The sequence below is a fragment of the Anopheles merus genome, unplaced genomic scaffold, assembly GCF_017562075.2.
Source record: "Anopheles merus strain MAF unplaced genomic scaffold, AmerM5.1 LNR4001101, whole genome shotgun sequence".
In the NCBI taxonomy this organism is placed as follows: Eukaryota; Metazoa; Arthropoda; class Insecta; order Diptera; family Culicidae; genus Anopheles; species Anopheles merus.
Window position 1 is genome coordinate 1 of NW_024428681.1, and position 19,784 is coordinate 19,784.

At 42.6% G+C, this 19,784-nt stretch overlaps 1 long non-coding RNA gene across 1 annotated transcript; it reads left to right on the forward strand.

The window, feature by feature from the left end:
* Positions 1-10,157: 10,157 nt before the first annotated feature.
* On the forward strand, positions 10,158-12,490 carry LOC121603342. Its single transcript, XR_006006653.1, has 3 exons — positions 10,158-10,198; positions 10,270-10,367; positions 12,319-12,490. It is a non-coding gene; the product is annotated as an uncharacterized LOC121603342 (long non-coding RNA).
* The last annotated feature ends 7,294 nt before the right edge of the window (positions 12,491-19,784 follow it).

Genomic DNA, 19,784 nt, shown 5'->3' on the forward strand with positions numbered 1-19,784 from the left:
CTCTCCACTTGACGGTGAGAGAGCATCTTACGATCCATATAGTCCCAGGTATCTCACATTTTCAGTCCATTCAATCGGAAAACCATTGATCATCAATCTGGTTTGCCATGTTGGGATCAAGGATTGTTTTAGTCGATGTGGCACAACCATGGCTTGAGTCTTAGCCACATTAACACGAATCTTCCAGTTAGCAGCATACTGCACAAATATGTCCAAGCAGGACTGTACTCGTCTTCTCATTTCCACCAGAGACCTACCTTTTGCCGCGATAGCAGTATCATCAGCAAACAAGAACTGGCTACCATCAGAAGCATCGGAATATCCCAGTGTACAATATGTACAATAGCGGTCCCAATAAACTACCCTGAGGCACACCAGCCGAGACTGGATGGGAGTCAGATAGTGTCGAGCAAAGCGCTACCCTGAAAGTTCTCTGCTGCAGATAGCTCGAAATAAATTTTACCAGATACATAGAATGCCAAAGGTGACAAGTTTATGAACAAGTCCATCATGCCAAACATTTTCAAATGCCTTTTCAACATCCAACGTTGCGACCATGGTGGACTTGCTCACCCTCTTATTCCGTTCGAAATATTGTTTTAACCTAAGCAACTGATGTACAGTGAGTGACCAGATCGAAAACCAATTGATCCGAAGGGAAAAGCTCTCGATCTTCAAAAGAAGCCTGTAAAAGCCCGCATACAATCCCCTCGAAAAGTTTTCCCAGCGATGGAAGCAGGCTGATTGGGCGATAGCTCACGGGGTTTGTCGGATCTTTTCCAGGTTTGAGAATGGGCACCACCTTTGCACACTTCCATGCACTCGGGAAGTAACCCAGCTCAAGACATCTCTGGAAGATGTTTGTTAGTAGGCAAATGGCCTTATTCTGTAGATGCTTTAGAAGTATGTTAAAGATCCCATCAAACCCCGAGGCCTTCATGTTTTTCAGCCGCCGCAACGCTGAATGGATCTTGCCAGTCGTCACTCTACTATCTCGAGGAATCAATGATTGTGCCTCATCAACAACGGACAAACTGTCATCTACTTCAGCCTCAAAAGGGCTTGTCATTTTAAGCCCAGCATGTGTGCACTGGCGAACTGCTCTGCAAGAGCATTTGCTTTTGCTTCGGTGTGACCATGATCAGGTTATCGGAGGGACGAACCAAAGGAGGAACGGGCTTGGGCCTGTTCTTCAAACCTTGGCCTTTTTCCAAAAGGCTGGGGCCCTTGTATCTAGTCTCGCCATTCCGTGACCGAAATTTTCATTCCGTGCCACCTCAAGACGAGCAGATATTTGCCTTGCAATACTTGCAGCTAAGCTCTTGAAGAACACATCGCCAGTACACTGATACTGGCGCCTAGACGGTTTCTCTCTACAATTAGCATTCGTGTATGGGGATCAAGGTCTATGTACTCACCTCGTATAGGATGTTCCCTAACGCAAGCTTGCTCAGATTCCTTTATGACATTCTCGAGCTCAATAACTGCCGCATCTATATCTCCTACCGTGTGAACATTGATGTTTTGAATGCTGTTGTCAACTAGTCGGCCAAACCGCTTCCAGTTGACCTTGTGATAGTCCTTCCTCATGATCGTAGCGATTCTGGAGACGGAACAATCGACCTCCGTCACTACCGGAAAGTGGTCAGAGGTTAACTCTTCCAGGGACACCGGTTTAGTAATGTTAATGTTCGATAAGAAAAAATCAATCGTTGAGCTGCCTCTCGGAAACGTAGGAGTGTCGGGGAAATGAACAGCATAGTGCCCTTCTTGTGAATGCTCGAAAAGTGTGATACCATTTGCGTTCCGCCTCATGTTGTTCCAAGCAGGATGTCTTGCATTCAGGTCTCCACCGATGACGAAACGCGATCGCGACCTCGTGATGGAGATGAGGTCACGCTTGAATGTAGCGGCAAAACCACTGTTTGAAGTACACTGAACTGCACAGTACACTGCAATGAGAGAGATGTTGCCACTCGCAGTCCGCAGTTCCACTCCAATCACTTCGATAACACTCGTCCGGTAGTGAGGTAGATGTCGAAATGCAATCCCTCGACGAATGATTATGACCACCCTCCCCTGCCGTGGCTGCCAGGACGATCCAGTCGAACTAGCTGGAAGTCAGGAAGGGAGAACGTCTCCGACACCACATCACGTCGATATTCTGACGCCGAAGAAAATCTATCAGTAGAATTTACTTCGGTTTTACCGAATTTGCATTCCAAGTTGCAATGCGTAGGTTAGCATCCATATCGAAGTACTAGCTCTCCGATGACGGCGACTTATTCACGACGGGAGCGGCAGGCATTGAGCCGTTCAATCATCTGCGAAAATATCTGCATTAAAGTTGCAGCATCATAGAGGCCGGCACCGTCTTCCTGAGTGTCCGATGGTAAGGCAGCTATCTCAGGAGCTGCTATTCTTTCTGCAGTGGCATACAGAAAGCCAGGTGGGATGGATGAGCCAGGAATCGGAGCCTCGCCGCGGATAGAAGCACGTACACCCACAGTGGCAGCTGTAGGAGCGGCTGGTGCGACATTCGGTCCGTTCCGACGAATCGGAGGATATGAGGAGAGCGGAGGTGGCGGTGCCGTTTTCCTTCCTTGGTGTGTTGAGCGACGCTGCAAGGTCGCCTGGTGTTGGAGCTTCTGGTAGAGTGCTTTTTTTGTGCATTCAGGATGATTGGCTTTGTGGGCTTCACCACAATTAGCGCACTTTGGCACATCTGGAGGCCCCATTGTAAATGAAGCTGCGTCATGCTCCTGCGCGCAGTTCATACACCGTTGACGCATACCACAGTTACGGGATCCATGACCAAATCCCAAGCAGCGCAGACACTGGGTCACACCTCGTCGACCACCTCGAAACGCCTCCCAACGAACCCGGATCGAAAGGAGGGCACGGATTTGCTTGAGGGCTGCCAGCGTCGTGGTGCCCTTCTTTATGTGAAGGAGATAGAGACAACTGCCGCTATCCCCGCTTCCTTCGTGGCGACGTTTAATGCGGTACACCGCCTCAACATGAATTTCCTCGTCGGTCAGCGCCTGCTGGATCTCCTTTTCGTCGAGCAATGGTAGTCCTCGAACAACCACCTTGAACGGCCTATTTCGAGCCAGATCGTGAGTGTAGAATTCACAATCTGCCGCTTGTAAGAACGTGAGTACGGCTGCATAATCCTCGCTGCGGGTCAACCTTTGTTCCCACACCGACAATCTGAAACTCGACCTTTGCCACATGGGCAAGCATTTTTTGCAACTCCTGGAACCTAGGGTTGCTAACTGTGATGGGCGGAAGCCGTGACTGCTTAGGTGGTACAGCTGTTGATGTTGTTGCTGCTTTTGATGTTGAAGCAGCAGCTGACGATGTTGGTCGCACCTTTTTCCGTTGAACGAGAATAAATTCATCCTCGTTGTTATTTTCTTCGGTATGGACCGCCTCACCGTGGCTCATCTCGCCTCTACTCGTGTCCATTTTAGGACGCTTGTCTTCTCTCGCAAGATCGGGAACAACTGGACTTCCTCCCACGCTCCTTTTATTTTTTGGCATTTATTCTTCACACTTGAACACTACTTATAATGGAACACTGAACGTTATATTTTACTCGCGCCATCTCTGACTGCTCCTCTCCGAATCTCCCTCTTCTCTCTCGCTCAATTCACTCTCCAGCAGCTCCAAGTTGTTGAGCTCGCTGAAAGAAGACACACACATTCACAGACGGCTCGTCAAAGCACGGTATTTGTATTGGTGTTAGTGAAGCGCGCGTGTAAAACTGAATGCGAACTCTCATCGCAGCGCGTTTCTCCTTGCTTCCTCAAGCTTCCTCATACCACTCGGCCTGAATCACTCAAAATTTGGGCAAAGGTCGAGTTTCAGATTGTCGGTGTGGGAACAAAGGTTGACCCGCAGCGAGGATTATGCAGCCGTACTCACGTTCTTACAAGCGGCAGATTGTGAATTCTACACTCACGATCTGGCTCGAAATAGGCCGTTCAAGGTGGTTGTTCGAGGACTACCATTGCTCGACGAAAAGGAGATCCAGCAGGCGCTGACCGACGAGGAAATTCATGTTGAGGCGGTGTACCGCATTAAACGTCGCCACGAAGGAAGCGGGGATAGCGGCAGTTGTCTCTATCTCCTTCACATAAAGAAGGGCACCACGACGCTGGCAGCCCTCAAGCAATCCGTGCCCTCCTTTCGATCCGGGTTCGTTGGGAGGCGTTTCGAGGTGGTCGACGAGGTGTGACCCAGTGTCTGCGCTGCTTGGGATTTGGTCATGGATCCCGTAACTGTGGTATGCGTCAACGGTGTATGAACTGCGCGCAGGAGCATGACGCAGCTTCATTTACAATGGGGCCTCCAGATGTGCCAAAGTGCGCTAATTGTGGTGAAGCCCACAAAGCCAATCATCCTGAATGCACAAAAAAAGCACTCTACCAGAAGCTCCAACACCAGGCGACCTTGCAGCTTCGCTCAACACACCAAGGAAGGAAAACGGCACCGCCACCTCCGCTCTCCTCATATCCTCCGATTCGTCGGAACGGACCGAATGTCGCACCAGCCGCTCCTACAGCTGCCACTGTGGGTGTACGTGCTTCTATCCGCGGCGAGGCTCCGATTCCTGGCTCATCCATCCCACCTGGCTTTCTGTATGCCACTGCAGAAAGAATAGCAGCTCCTGAGATAGCTGCCTTACCATCGGACACTCAGGAAGACGGTGCCGGCCTCTATGATGCTGCAACTTTAATGCAGATATTTTCGCAGATGGTTGAACGGCTCAATGCCTGCCGCTCCCGTCGTGAATAAGTCGCCGTCATCGGAGAGCTAGTACTTCGATATGGATGCTAACCTACGCATTACAACTTGGAATGCAAATTCGGTAAAACGGAAGAAAATTCCATTGATAGATTTTCTTCGGCGTCAGAATATCGACGTGATGTTGGTGTCGGAGACGTACCTTCGGCCCGACGAGAACTTCTCCCTTCCTGACTTCCAGCTAGTTCGACTGGATCGTCCTGGCAGCCACGGCAGGGGAGGTGTGGTCATAATCATTCGTCGAGGGATTGCATTTCGACATCTACCTCACTACCGGACGAGTGTTATCGAAGTGATTGGAGTGGAACTGCGGACTGCGAGTGGCAACATCTCTCTCATTGCAGTGTACTGTGCAGTTCAGTGTACTTCAAACAGTGGTTTTGCCGCTACATTCAAGCGTGACTCATCTCCATCACGAGGTCGCGATCGCGTTTCGTCATCGGTGGAGACCTGAATGCAAAACATCGTGCTTGGAACAACATGAGGCGGAACGCAAATGGTATCACACTTTTCGAGCATTCACAAGAGGGACACTATGCTGTTCATTTCCCCGACACTCCTACGTTTCCGAGAGGCAGCTCAACGATTGATTTTTCTTATCGAACATTAACATTACTAAACCGGTGTCCCTGGAAGAGTTAACCTCTGACCACTTTCCGGTAGTGACGGAGGTCGATTGTTCCGTCTCCAGAATCGCTACGATCATGAGGAAGGACTATCACAAGGTCAACTGGAAGCGGTTTGGCCGACTAGTTGACAACAGCATTCAAAACATCAATGTTCACACGGTAGGAGATATAGATGCGGCAGTTATTGAGCTCGAGAATGTCATAAAGGAATCTGAACAAGCTTGCGTTAGGGAACATCCTATACGAGGTGAGTACATAGACCTTGATCCCCATACACGAATGCTAATTGTAGAGACCGGTACATACTTCGTGAACAAACAATGTGCACAGACGCACATGCAGTGCGTGGATCGACAGGTAAGAATTTGCTGAACAGAGGTAACGCAGATTGTGGACAAGTTTCCCGCAGCCTGGCTCGACCCAGTACTTTGCAGTATGACGCCATTCGTGAGTATGAAGGATTCTAAATGTGTTGTGAAAGTGTACTTTATGTTTCAATAAAGTGTTTAATGTAATAAAAAATGACCGTGTTTGTGTTTGTTGTTAGAATAAGTGCGTATTTGCGATCGTGTCTATGCATGAAAGAAAACGAGAAACGAAAGAAACAAATATCTTTGGATGTGTTGGTAGCATGGCTCGAAAGAACACAAACACATTGAGAACTGCAGAGCGCACCGTGCGTTCCGGGTGGGGAGGGGGAGGCCTCGCGCGAGGGTGTAACTCATTGGTCGTAGAGACACCCCTCTCAACAATCTCAGAGAGAGTTTGTATGGAAACCGCCACAGCTTCTTCTCTTCTTAAACTCTGCTTGTTGGTATAAGCAGAACTCAGAGAAGAAGCTTAAAATGAACCGGCGCTCAGGGACGTCACGGATCGCACTGAATCCCATCCAAAGAATATATTCTGTTCAAACCTGCTCGAGTCATCACCACACCCGCTGTCAAAATTAAATTAAAACGAAACTATTTTGTTTACTTTTTATTCAAAGAAGTCGCTTTTCTTGCGCTTATAAAACCCATTTTTTGTGCAGATTTCGGTGTAAAACTTTATTTCCTTGCTGTTACCTGTAAGTATGGAGATAAATATTAAAAATAAGAAATTTTAAAGACATGCAAAACTCATATACTTACTTTTTTCAGCTGTGATTGTGGGTGGTTGTTGTGTGCATTTCGATCGGGAGTTGCTAATTGTTGTTCACCTGTAAACCCTGTAAGTTGGATGAAATCAAATTATATGTTTTACAACTATTACTTAACATTGAAACTAAATGAAAAACTAAAAATAACATAATTGCAGGTTACCATGAGCAGTTCGAATGTGGGAGCTACTATCTGTGGATGCGGGCAAGATGCAATTGCACAAGCATTGCTAACGAAAATGCCAAACAATTGCATACTTTAAAAAATATGATACTAGATGCAAATATGAAATTAGACGAGCTTATGAAAATGCAACTAAATCAACAAATCCAGCCTCAGGCAATTATTGAAAATGTGGTGCCGGAAGAAGTATTTGAAGAAGCTTTCGCGTTAATTTCATCCAAAGTAGATTTGGACAAACTCGAGCAGGATTTGGTGGTAACGGAGCAATTCCAATCGATTAAATCAGGTCTCATGAAAAGGATCAAGTCGGTTGGGATTAAAGCAAGGCTGCATGACGCTCTGTATCTAGCTTTAATCGAATTTTTGTATCTGAGTGCTCTTGGAGCGGAATCGGTCGCAGTGGACCTATAATTGAATTTAGGAATATGTACATGTTCTAAAGCTATTTAAGGAAATTTCAGGCAGCCGAGATTATTCGAAAGTAGAGAAATTTTTCAGTACAAAGTTACGAAATGCAGGAACAGCAGCAAAAAGGACCGTAGTGGTCAAAAGCGTTAGCCGAGGACAATAATCGAAAAAAAAGAAATGTAATATAAAGAATTAATATTGCAAATAGTACTTCATGTAGTTATAGCTAAGAAAGTATGTTGAACTTAATTTTAATAGTGTAGATAAAGAATTTGTGAAATGTTAACCATTTTAAGTAATACTTATAAGTTGTGCACTGGCTGTGCATTCTTTAATTCACAGTTGCGAACAGTTAAGTTTGGTGTTGCAAGTGAATAGCGAATAATGTTATGAATGTGAAGACAAGTAGAATAATAAATGAATTATGAAACGTTCGATAGCTATGTTATTATTTTTCTTAATAATATTTAGTTATTTGAAATATTTTAAACATACTTTGAGTTGATTATAGCGATTAATAAGTGTAATATACGATTTTATATGGACATGTTAGTTAAGTGACATTTTACAAACATTTTTTTATGAGATCGTTAGTAATGCGACAAATGCGACTGGCCAATTTAGATTATCATGTTTTGTGAAAAGATATTACCGAACAGATAATTACTGCTTCGAGGTTTTGCCTTCTGTAAAGGACTCTTTCAAGCATATCCATCTTCATAGTTTTAATTGATTAATGTCATCTACTCGGATAGTCCGGCCACAGATTGCTAGACCTCTTACTTCTACAGGAATCCAACCATACGTGACTTATACTACAACCTAAAAATACATAAAACATATTTGCATTAGAGTGTGTTTCGAATTTAGGTCCTCAAGGTGTACTTGCCTGACGATGTTAATGTTTATGTCCGAGTTTATATGTCCGAGCACATCATGAAATACAAAGCACTAGCAAGAAATCCTTCCATTGTGTTGACCAAGACGATTATGTTCTTTAGACCCAATAATTCGGTTATTTTAGTGTTTGTTTTCGTGGCAGTAGCGTGATGTTGCTTTTTTATATTTGGATGAACTAGCATGTTTTAAGCAAAATACTTGTGTACGATGCACCTCGATCCATTTTCGTTTTGCTAGCCTAACCAGCTTAGCAAGTCAATGACAGTTATTAAACAGCTGCAGAGGAAAAGAATGGAATACACGTGGTAAGATGTGGATTGCGCATAAACGCGTTCCGAAAGTTGCTGATGGACATGATTCAACCGCCGCGCCACACCAGTACAATACCATTGTAGTTTAGAATCCACTTGAACCCCCGCTTCGCGCTGCAACATGAAGCCCTGCGCACACGAAACCTTTCGTGCAGGGCCCGGCCGGTTGATTGCTGCCCTGAGCATGCTCATCCTTCAGAGCAGATAAGCAGCGGGAGAAGACAGCTCCATCAATTAGCATCACCGGAACGGCATGGCGCAGGGCGGCAATCGCCGACAATTTGCCCGTATCTTTGTGGCCAAGTCACGAATAAGCTCAAGAATCTATCCCTCAACGTCGCGTTGGTTCAGAAAATCGTGCGGGATCTAGATCAGGATCGATACGCCCTTGTTCCACACGTCGAACTCGTGTGCCATTTCCTTCCGTGTCATGCCAAGCGCCAGCATCAGGTGACACGCTGTGCAGATTAGTTGAATATCACCGTACTCGATGCCGTTGTGTACCATTTTCACCAAGTCCTCGGCACCGCCTATGCCAATTCCCTCACAATACGGATCACCGTTAGATTTGGCGCATATAGCCTACCGGGAGAAAGGTCACATACATTACAAACCATTCAATTAAAACACAAGTTCAACCCTCCAGGAACATATCTTTCATCCGCGGAAAAAGCGTCCGAGTGTGGGAAGGGTGGTAGCGAGCCCCTTCTTCTGCACCCCTTCACAGCTGCAGAGGGTATCGACTATTGTCTATCCCCGAAAAGAACGGTTATATTGCACAAATAACACCCTAAAATGGAACAATGATCGAAATTACACATAAACATACCTTACCTAGCGGCGGCGTCGTGCGTGAAGGTTAGAAATTTCATTCGGCTTTATTCCATGCTCCAAGCTTTTTTTTTCACTACCACCACAACTAAATCATACTTCCATAGTTGATTTTATGTTTATTCTACAAAACAAAACGTTTTTAATGATAAATATCATATAATTTGCATAAAATACTTACAAAATCATCGCACACGCAAACACTTGCAGTTTACATTTTGGCTTCACTCTCATTTGACATGTCAAAAATTTGCAAGCTCCAAAGCGGGGATCGAAAAGGGGGGTGGGAGGGGAGAGAAGGTGATGAGATCGAAGCGGCACGAAATGGCCGTTGCAAAACCGCACGTTCAGAACGCTAAGTCCCAGAAGAGGGAGATCGAGCTACGAATGTGACAGAGAGGGCATGAGAAAATGAGAGAATTTGAGTGCCATTGTCGGGAGGGACCCACGCAAACAATGAGGCCCCAAATTTTGAGTTATTCAGGCCGAGGGGTATGAGGAAGCTTGAGGAAGCAAGGAGAAACGCGCTGCGATGAGAGTTCGCATTCTGTTTTACACGCGCACTTCACTAACACCGAAGTTGTTGAAAGATTTTTCTGTGTGCCAAAGCGAGAGGCCCTGTCTTCTTTCTCTAGATTTTGGACGGCAAACCGCCGCGCGTGTAGAGGTGTGTGCGTGTGACAAAAAACGATGGATGAAAAACGCGAGGAGCGGGGACTGAAGTCTTTCGTTGGTCACACACACATGCATCTACCAGCTTATTGCGCTACACCGAGTCTACCCATCTCTCTCGATCCACCATGATTTTTCTGCTATCGCGCTCATCCGAGTGTGAGGCATCCTCAGTGTGTCCAGAACTTTCCCTGTGGAAGGATGCACTGAAGTGAGGTGCGATTTCTTATGCGACGTACTTTGCTCGTCTACGTTTTGGGCCGTGTTCCTTCTTCTTCAGTTATGGAATGTTTTATCCTAGCAAATTGTTGAGGTAAGTTTCTCGCTCACATGTGTGGTTGTGCAAGTACATTCAACTAACCCTTGGCGTCTAAAAAGTTACAGGTGTGTGCGCTATTTATCAAAGACTACATGCTGGCCTCGTCAACAATGTTCAAAGTGAGCGACGGAAAGAAAACGTTTTTCAGTTTTAAAATATTAAGGTAAATGTTGATCTAATCCTAAGCGCAAACCTCTCCATACCCCCAGGACAATCGCATGGCAATCGGATTGAACGCGCAACATTTTCCATACAATCCGCAGTGTTGCGTTTTCTTCGCGCCAACTTTGCCTGTATTTTCAATGAGCCAAGCGATTTTACCCCCTCCTACACGCATTGTATCCTAAAGCACGCTTGTCGCGTCAACGTTCACCACATACACACACACATCTCCACACTCAGGGTACGACATCTTCCCTGTTGTTGTTCTGGACTCAGACAAAATTTGTGTCTCTACAGTTATTGTTCAAGCTACTACTCTTAGGATCTGAATTTACAAACAAATATCAAAATGTTATGTTCTGCTAATGATATTGCACTAAATTTAATTGAACTACATTAAGTTTTTACATATCTTTCGTAAAAGTTCGGCAGAGTATTAAAATGTCGATACAATTTGTCATGAATAACTTAAATTTTAAGATCTTCGCGCATAAAATTATGACGCGCCATGTGTGTGCGGCGGCGTAATTCGCTACTCGTATAGCCGTCTCGTTTCTTCTTGTGTGTGCTTTACCTTTGCTCACCGCATCAAGAACATTGCTGCTCACACACACGTCAGTCTGTGGCAAACAATTGGAGGGGGAGGATGTGTCGGTTTGCTCCAGAAATCGTGTGTAATTTTGGTGTTCTGGATTTGGTTCCATCGCTGTTTGTTTTATTGAATTTGAAAAGGTAAGAATCGTCAACCGATGTAAAAGTGTGAGAGTAAGATGATGCTGATGGTGACTGATGCTTTTCTTTGTTTCTTTTCCTGCTTTCATCCACTGATGGCGTCGAGCATCGCCGAGGATGTGATCGAATGCGGAATATTCTAAACGAGGAGCTTCATTCCGGATTTTGTTTACGAAAGCATACAAAAAAAGAGTGAGTAATCTTATTCTTAACTTTCATTTCTTCAACAGCGCTGAACTCATCCTCCAGCTTACAACGAACAGTCAACGGATGAGGAAGGAGAGGAGGGACGGCAAAGGTACACGCACAAACGTGCACACATCCGCCTTGTCGGAGAATGAGAACATGGGAGGGGGAGTCCGGCAACGTATAGAGCATCTTCATTTACGCTCCCTCGTGCGTTCGTGCGTGCGTGCGCTCGCGCGTCTATGTGTGTGTATGTGTGTTCATGCCTGCGTGCGTGGCTGTGTGTGTTTTTGCCGCCTCGCATAACCAGATCCTACGGGATCACCTTGCGAAAAAACACCAAGAAAGGGGGAAGGGTAGGGTGTGTGTGTGTGGTGTGTGTGTGTGTGTGTGTGTGTGTGTGTGTGTGGTGTGTGTGTGTGCTTGCATGCGTGCGTGATTGTGTGTGTGGTTTTTGCTGTTTCGCGATCACCTACGGAATCACCTTGCGAAAACACACGAGGAGGAGGGGTTGGGTGTGAGTCTGTGCTTGCCTGGGTGCGTGCGTGGCTGTGTGTGTGTGTTTTTTGCGTTCGCGTTCTCCTACGGGATCACCTTGCGAAAAACGCCATGGGGATGAGGAGATTTGTGTGTGTTTTTTTTTCTTTGCCGTTTTGCACTCTCCCGCGGGTCTCCATGTGAGCGATTGTTTTTTTTGGTTTTTCAAGAAGAAAAAAATCTTCAAAAAATACCAGAGGGGAGGGTGTGTGTGTGAAAAATAAAGAAAATATGTTAAACGATGTTAAAAATGAGTCTGAACTCATTGCAATCCGAAACAAAGCGAGGGGGGGTCATAAAATGTAGTACACATGCATGCAACATGTATCGCGCCGCCGCGACGTTTCTCGCTGTCAGCCCGATAGGAGCTTCTAAGGGATTATTTTAATGGGCGCCCAGATAGAGCCCGATGAGACCGAAATCGCATGGATAATGGTACCGGGGTAGTAATACATACTACATACATTAATTATTGGTTCTTTTTTTTTTTTGGACAGCGTTCAGCACAACACTGCCACAAACCAACGCACTGGATTAAGCCAAGAACCTGTCGAAACGCGCGCAGCCCAGCGTCATTACTTAACAGAAGCTGGTTCAAAACGCGCAGCTCCTGTTCATGACGTCATCACTAAACTGAAGCCAGTGGAACACGCGCAGCACGGATGGTACCCCGAGCGCGGTAGGAGGAAGGAAGAACAAGAGGAGGATGAACGGTAAATTTGGAAGGGGGAAAGCGTTCTGCCGTCTAAACAGCGGGAGTATGCCAAAACACATGTGGGAAGGGAGAGAGATATCATTCAATAAACAGCATGCGAATGTGTGCATAAAGCAAATGTGAACAGCCTCATCATTTCTATAAGTAAACCGAAAAAGGGGGTGGAGCAAACACATGGGTATGCGTGAGTGGCTGACGAAACCAGAACGTTTAGATGTGTGCGTGACGGATGGTTCGGGCGCCTGTGGCGAAGCTCTCGACAAGACTGCAAACGAGAGCTTTGTGGAGAGCTTTGTAGGGAGCTCAGATTACACAGGCCGCCGTCGGTTTTTGCGTCCTTGGGCATCGCTCCGTATGTCCCCCCTCCTACGCATACAAAACCACCAGTACAGCGCGACGCTTTGTCGGAGATGGTTGTGCGCGTTTTGTTCTAAGTCCCGCGAGCAGTGTTTGTGCGTTGGTGCGCATTTCGTTCAAAGTCTCGTGCTCTGGTGTGTTTTGGTGAAGTGTGAAGTGAATAAACAGTGTGCACAGACGCACATGCAGTGCGTGCATCGACAGGTAAGAATTTGCTGAACAGAGGCAACGCAGATTGTCGACAAGTTTCCCGCAACCTGGCTCGAGCTGGTACTTTGCAGTATGACGCCATTCGTGAGTATGAAGGATTCTAAATGTGTTGTGAAAGTGTTACAGATATCAAATGTAAGAAATGGCAGGACCTATTAACAAGTCTTTCAAATATGCTGTGGGCGTGGACTTTCTGCGGAATAATTTCCTAAACCGAAGTTTTAGATTGTTGTTCTGTAAGCTGATGCAACGTCCACTGTTAGTGCCCGATATTAAAAAAGATACCTTAGATTTTGCATTCTACGTTCTTTTAGAATGCGAATGAAAGAATACTGTAAGACTCTTCAATGTCAATCGTTTTCTAAAGGTGTCCAAAGGTGTAGCCTTCATGGTGTCCATCTTTCCCATAACAGATGTCCGTCTTACCCGAACATTTCAGAACTGCACAAAAAAAAACATGTTTTTCATTAATGAAAAAACGCAAAAATCGATAGAAACTAAAAAGTTTCAACACATTTTCTGATAAAACATGAGTGTAAGATAATGTATGCACATTTTCATGGTCGTTGCACCTATATATCCTTAGATTTTTACCATTTCCCTTAACGTGTCCGTCTTTACCTACCTTCACCTACCCAGTTGCCCTGACCTCGGCCAATTTAACCATTGTAACATCCTGATAATTGGTCTAGTACACCTAAAAGGCATATTTTGAAAGCCTACAAAAAACGAATTTTACCTAACAAAAAACCGAAAAAACCAAATCAGTAAATTAAATGCATTTCCTAGTTAACGGCATCCGCTTTGTTAACGGTGAAAAAAGGTTATTGAGAATCACAAGGAAATGCATTTAATTCATTGTTTCAACATGTTTTATAGTCTCAAAGTTGGGGAATTACCTATCTTTTGGTGTACAATAAGTCATCTTCTGATAATATGTAATGAAATATAGCAGAAAAACCCAACATTTTACGTTCAATTTCACTGCTCAGCCCGGTGTATGATAAGCCATATTCTTATAAATATTTAAAAAGGTATAGCAGAAAAACCAAAAATCTCTTGTAAAATTTAACTGGAATCGTAATCCGGGCTAAATATGGAAGAATGCGAAACTATGTTAAGTTTGTCTAGGCCTTCCAAAATTATCTCCAAAGTTCGTAAAAACCTTTGAATTCTCTAAACGTTATCAACACATTCCACACAATTGCTTGTAAGAATGTACTTCTTAAGAAGGATTTAGGTATCCGTTCATAAGTGCTTTCGAAAAAAAAAAATTATAAAAGCGAACTAACATGAGGTTTAGCTAGCGGCCCCCGCGGTCGCTCAGTCCGCTTATAGGAATATCCGCTTCTACCCTTCAGTACTCTAGCTGCGGCGTCTGCAATTATTGCTCTAAGTAAGATGGATATCCGTTTTCCATTTATGATATCTCCGTTGTCCAGGACATCATTTAATTTGATACCAGGCGGCGAAGATAATCCTCTGCATTCTCCGGTTCAAAGGTTCCACAAAATATTCCAATAGTAATTATTGGAACTTCAGGAACACCATTCAGATGCTCAAATAGGCCAGAACCGGGTCCGCTATTATGCAGAGGAATACCATCCATAGAAATATTCAATTCAAACGATCACGGAGGCGGAGGCGAAAATTGAGGAACGGAACGAACCTGCTAATCTGGAGAAAAAGAACGGAACGCAGGTTCAAGATAACCTGTCATGTTTATGCGTTTTTAGTTGCTCACTTTATTTATGGATAACTTGAAAGTATTATTTAATACTGTGTAACATCTTTTATGTACAATATTCACACAGTTTCAATTCAAGCAAAACTAAATAATAGCTTATTGAATATGTAAAACTATTCTACTGCTAAAAGAAATTCGCTTAACTTAACTATCCCGCTATACAGTGCATTTTGTATTAAAAGGTCGAGACATTTTGTTGTTTTTGTTTTGAACTCATTTTTTTCTTTTTATTTTTCCAATTGATGATTTCAATTAGACACGTTTTGCAACTCACACTACATTTATTGAATTAATAATTCTCAATAGAAGCAGTTAGCATCGAGTCATCGGTCTATAACAAATACATAGCGTGTTAAGTTGTTTCCGTAGGGTTGACATTTTACTTTACGGTGCACTAACGGGGTTTCCAATTGTTCAGTAGTGCACTTTAATTGGTTATAAGAATAGCGCTATTCCATGGGTCGACAAACGGTGTTCAATAAATTATTGCGGAAGTAAACGTGTTGTGCCTCCTAAGTTTTTAGTTGCACAAAGAAGATCACAAGTAAACATTCAAGTGAGTTTATTGAATGCGCAACGAAACAGCATAGCACCAAACACAAAGCAATTCATTGATTACCACAATCCAGTCAAAATAACCCACCAATACTAACAACATCCATACAGCAAAAGAGAAGCAATTCATTGGTTACATTTACCGCTAGCGTTGGATTGTCTCTTTAAATTTTGGCTAATCTCACTTCATCAAAAATCTCTATCCTTTTCTGGCTTCAAAGCGCTGGTGTTGTACCGTTATCTCTGAGAGAATATGGTTTGTGCTGTTATCAATCGCATAGACCAGCTGTGTCAAACTCAATTCATAAGAGGGCCGCAAGTACAGATTTTCAGTTATTCGTGGGCCGCAAAGTTGAGAATAAAAAATATACCTCAATACTCAATACTAAAATATTCATATAAAATACTGTTTAAATCATCATTGTTAAAAACAATAGACTTTTTGTACTCCTCGCTTCAAATCTGGAATAGTTCTTATTATTATATTAATTCGCTATGTTTTTTTTATTGTGCACTTTTTTATTTAAAAAAAATGTTTAATGTACTTTAAAGTCACATGCGTAGTTTTCATCCTTATTATTAAAATAGAAATTTCTCATTAGTTGCGTTCTAACACGGCACTTCTGTTAGAAAATATCACTCAACCACACTTTTTCACTAAGGTAGGGGAAGCCATCAGCCTGTTGCGAATCTTTTTCAAGCCATCCGAGCTATCCACCGCAGGATGAATAACGAAAATATTTGCATGCAATTTTTTGATAGATCAAGAGGAAAATTGTAAAAAAAAAACCTGTTTAAACATTATTTTTCGCTAATTTCCAAGTTCGAAGGGGTATATGGTGGTATATGGTGGCATTTCTTATTACAAGAACCCATATTTCCCAATCTATTAATTAGCTATGTATCGCACGACTTCGGCATTTCGATTATTTAAATTCTTCATCTAAATACTTTAGGCTTAAGCGTAATCACATCATTTTGGTTTAGATTTTTGGGGAGGTTCAAAAGTACATTAATTCGTCTTGCAAAATGTGGGGTATACAAAATTCCAACTTGGCTACAATCATTTTTATTATAATTGATGGTGGCATGATTATGACAAAAAACAGAAGTGGCTCCAATCAAACATCAATGATGTAACATTATAAGGTTGGAGCCGTGCAAATCGGAGAAATTCGGAGCCGAATGAATCCTTTACTTGGCACTCGGGGGTATTGAGATGGTCAAATTCGGTGGGACCGACCGGATCCATTTCTCACTGTAGATTAGCCGCTCCCTGCGACAACCGATGACTCCAACGGTTCCGAATGGCTTTTAAAACGGCTCTATAGGCTTCGGACGGCACCGAACGGAACTGTTGGTTTGATTTGGCCGGATTCGAAGTTGCTTTAGATGCGGATTCGAAGTTGCTTTAGATGCGGATTCGAAGTTGCTAAGATCGAAAATGGTTTTGAGCCGAAGATGCGATTCTGACAATCCATCATTAGTTTTTTGCGAAGTTTCCAAGTGTGTGTATCAAGTTATTTTCATTACTTTTTCGTTGGTAGAAGGTAGTCGCAAATCTATTTTTTCCACATAGAATGTGCAATCGAGTGTGACAATACTATGCTAATATTCAGAATTCAATCGAAACATAATACCGACTGAGTTTGCATTCAATTCAATGTTTCTTAGGGTCTCGATTGTTCTGTACGATTGTGTAGAATAAGTTTATGAGATGTTATGGGTACATTCATGTTTGATTCGAAAAATATACCATCTAATTGATTGTTCTTCTCTGGAAAATTAAATACACTTCGACAAATAGTAATAACAGTTTTTTTGGTTTGGAGTGATTTTAGCAATTCTCAAAATATTCTCGCGGGCCGCATTCAGCATTGACGAGGGCCGCATGCGGCCCGCGGGCCGCCAGTTTGACATACCTGGCATAGACAGAATGTGTATGTATATCCATACAGAAACCAGCAAAAGAAAAGAGGACGACGTTCTATACCGGATCGAAAAGAATGCTGGGCGAAACCGGTTCAGATTTAATCTGCTTCCTTTGTACGTACCAAATCGTTTGAAAGAGAGCTGATGATCGAGCGTTCCAGACCGATCGAAAAGAACGCTGAGAGAAACATTTTCAAAATGATCCTGGATGCTTTGTTTGCAGCAAATCGGCCCATCAAATCAAAGAGCAACTCTCTCCGTCGAGCGTTCTTGGCCGGATCGCAAAGAATACTGAGAGCAACCGGCCCAGCACAGACTGCAGAGAACATTGAGAGTAGGCGGTTGAAATCGGGTATTTTTTTTTAAATTCAATTTGTCTTATTTTTATTGGTGTATAAAAATTTGAAAATACAATTGGGAGCATAGTTTCTAATGGTCAACGCGTCTTTTGGTTTCCTGCTATTTTGAGTGTTTACGCATTGATTTGGCAGCAGCCTTCTATGATTTATGAGGTATTTTCAGTGATTCTTTTGGCTAAAAAAGCTTTGAACGCAGGAAAGCCCTCATTTGTTGAGAAGTTATCTCTTTTGAAATGCTAATCTAATCTAAACTTCCTTATTATAGATTTATTATATATATATATATATATATATATATATATATAATATATATATATATATATATTATATATATATATATTATTATATTATATATATATATATATATATATATATATATCTATTATATATAGATATATATATATTAGATATTATATCTATATATATATATATATATATATATATATATATGAAAAGCTTTTGACGCAGGGAAAGCCCTCATTTGTGGAGAATGTTATCTCTTTTGAATGCTAATCTAATCTAAACTTCCTTATATATAGATTTATATATATATATATATATAAATCTATATATATAAGGAAGTTTAGATTAGATTAGCATTTCAAAAGAGATAACATTCTCCACAAATGAGGGCTTTCCTGCGTTCAAAAGCTTTTTTAGCTAAAAGATCACTGAAAATACCCTCATAAATCATAGAAAGGCTGCTGCCAAATCAATGCGTATACACTCAAAATAGCAGGAACCAAAGACGCGTTGACCATTAAAACTATGCTCCCAATTGTATTTTCAAATTTTTATACACCAATAAAAATAAGACAAATTGAATTTAAAAAAAAATACCCGATTTCAACCGCCTACTCTCAATGTTCTCTGCAGTCTGTGCTGGGCCGGTTGCTCTCAGTATTCTTTGCGATCCGGCCAAGAACGCTCGACGGAGAGAGTTGCTCTTTGATTTGATGGGCCGATTGCTGCAAACAAAGCATCCGGATCATTTTGAAAATGTTTCCTCAGCGTTCTTTTCGATCCGGTCGGAACGCTCGATCATCAGCTCTCTTTCAAACGATTTGGTACGTACAAAGGAAGCAGATAAATCTGAACCGGTTTCGCCCAGCATTCTTTTCGATCCGGTATAGAACGTCGTCCTCTTTTCTTTTGCTGGTTCTGTATGGATATACATAACATTCTGTCTATGCGATTGAAACAGCACAAACCATATCTCTCAGAGATAACGGTACAACACCAGCGCTTTGAAGCCAGAAAAGGATAGAGATTTTTGATGAAGTGAGATTAGCCAAAATTTAAAGAGACAATCCAACGCTAGCGGTAAATGTAACCAATGAATTGCTTCTCTTTTGCTGTATGGATGTTGTTAGTATTGGTTGGTTATTTTGACTGGATTGTGGTAATCAATGATTGCTTTGTGTTTTGGTGCTATGCTGTTTCGTTGCGCATTCAATAAACTCACTTGAATGTTTACTTGTGATCTTCTTTGTGCAACTAAACCTTAGAGGCACAACACGTTTACTTCCGCAATAATTATTGAACACCGTTTGTCGACCCATGGAATAGCGCTATTCTTATAACCAATTAAGTGCACTACTGAACATTGGAAACCCCGTTAGTGCCCCGTAAAGTAAATGTCAACCCTACGGAAACACTTAACACGCTATGTATTTGTTATAGACCGATGACTCGATGCTAACTGCTTCTATTGAGAATTATTAATTCAATAAATGTAGTTGTGAGTTGCAAAACGTGTCTAATTGAAATCATCAATTGGAAAATAAAAAGAAAAAAAATGAGTTCAAAAACAAAACAACAAAATGTCTCGACGCTTTTATACCAAATGCACTGTATAGCGGGATAGTTAAGTTAAGTTAAGTCGAATTTCTTTTAGCAGTAGAATAGTTTACATATTCAATAAGCTATTCTTTATTTTGGCTTGAATTGAAACTGTGTGAATATTGTACATAAAAGATGTTACACAGTATTAAATTAATACTTTCAAGTTATCCATAAATAAAGTGAGCAACTAGCTAAACGCATAAACAGGACAGGTTATCTTGAACCTGCGTTCCGTTCTTTTTC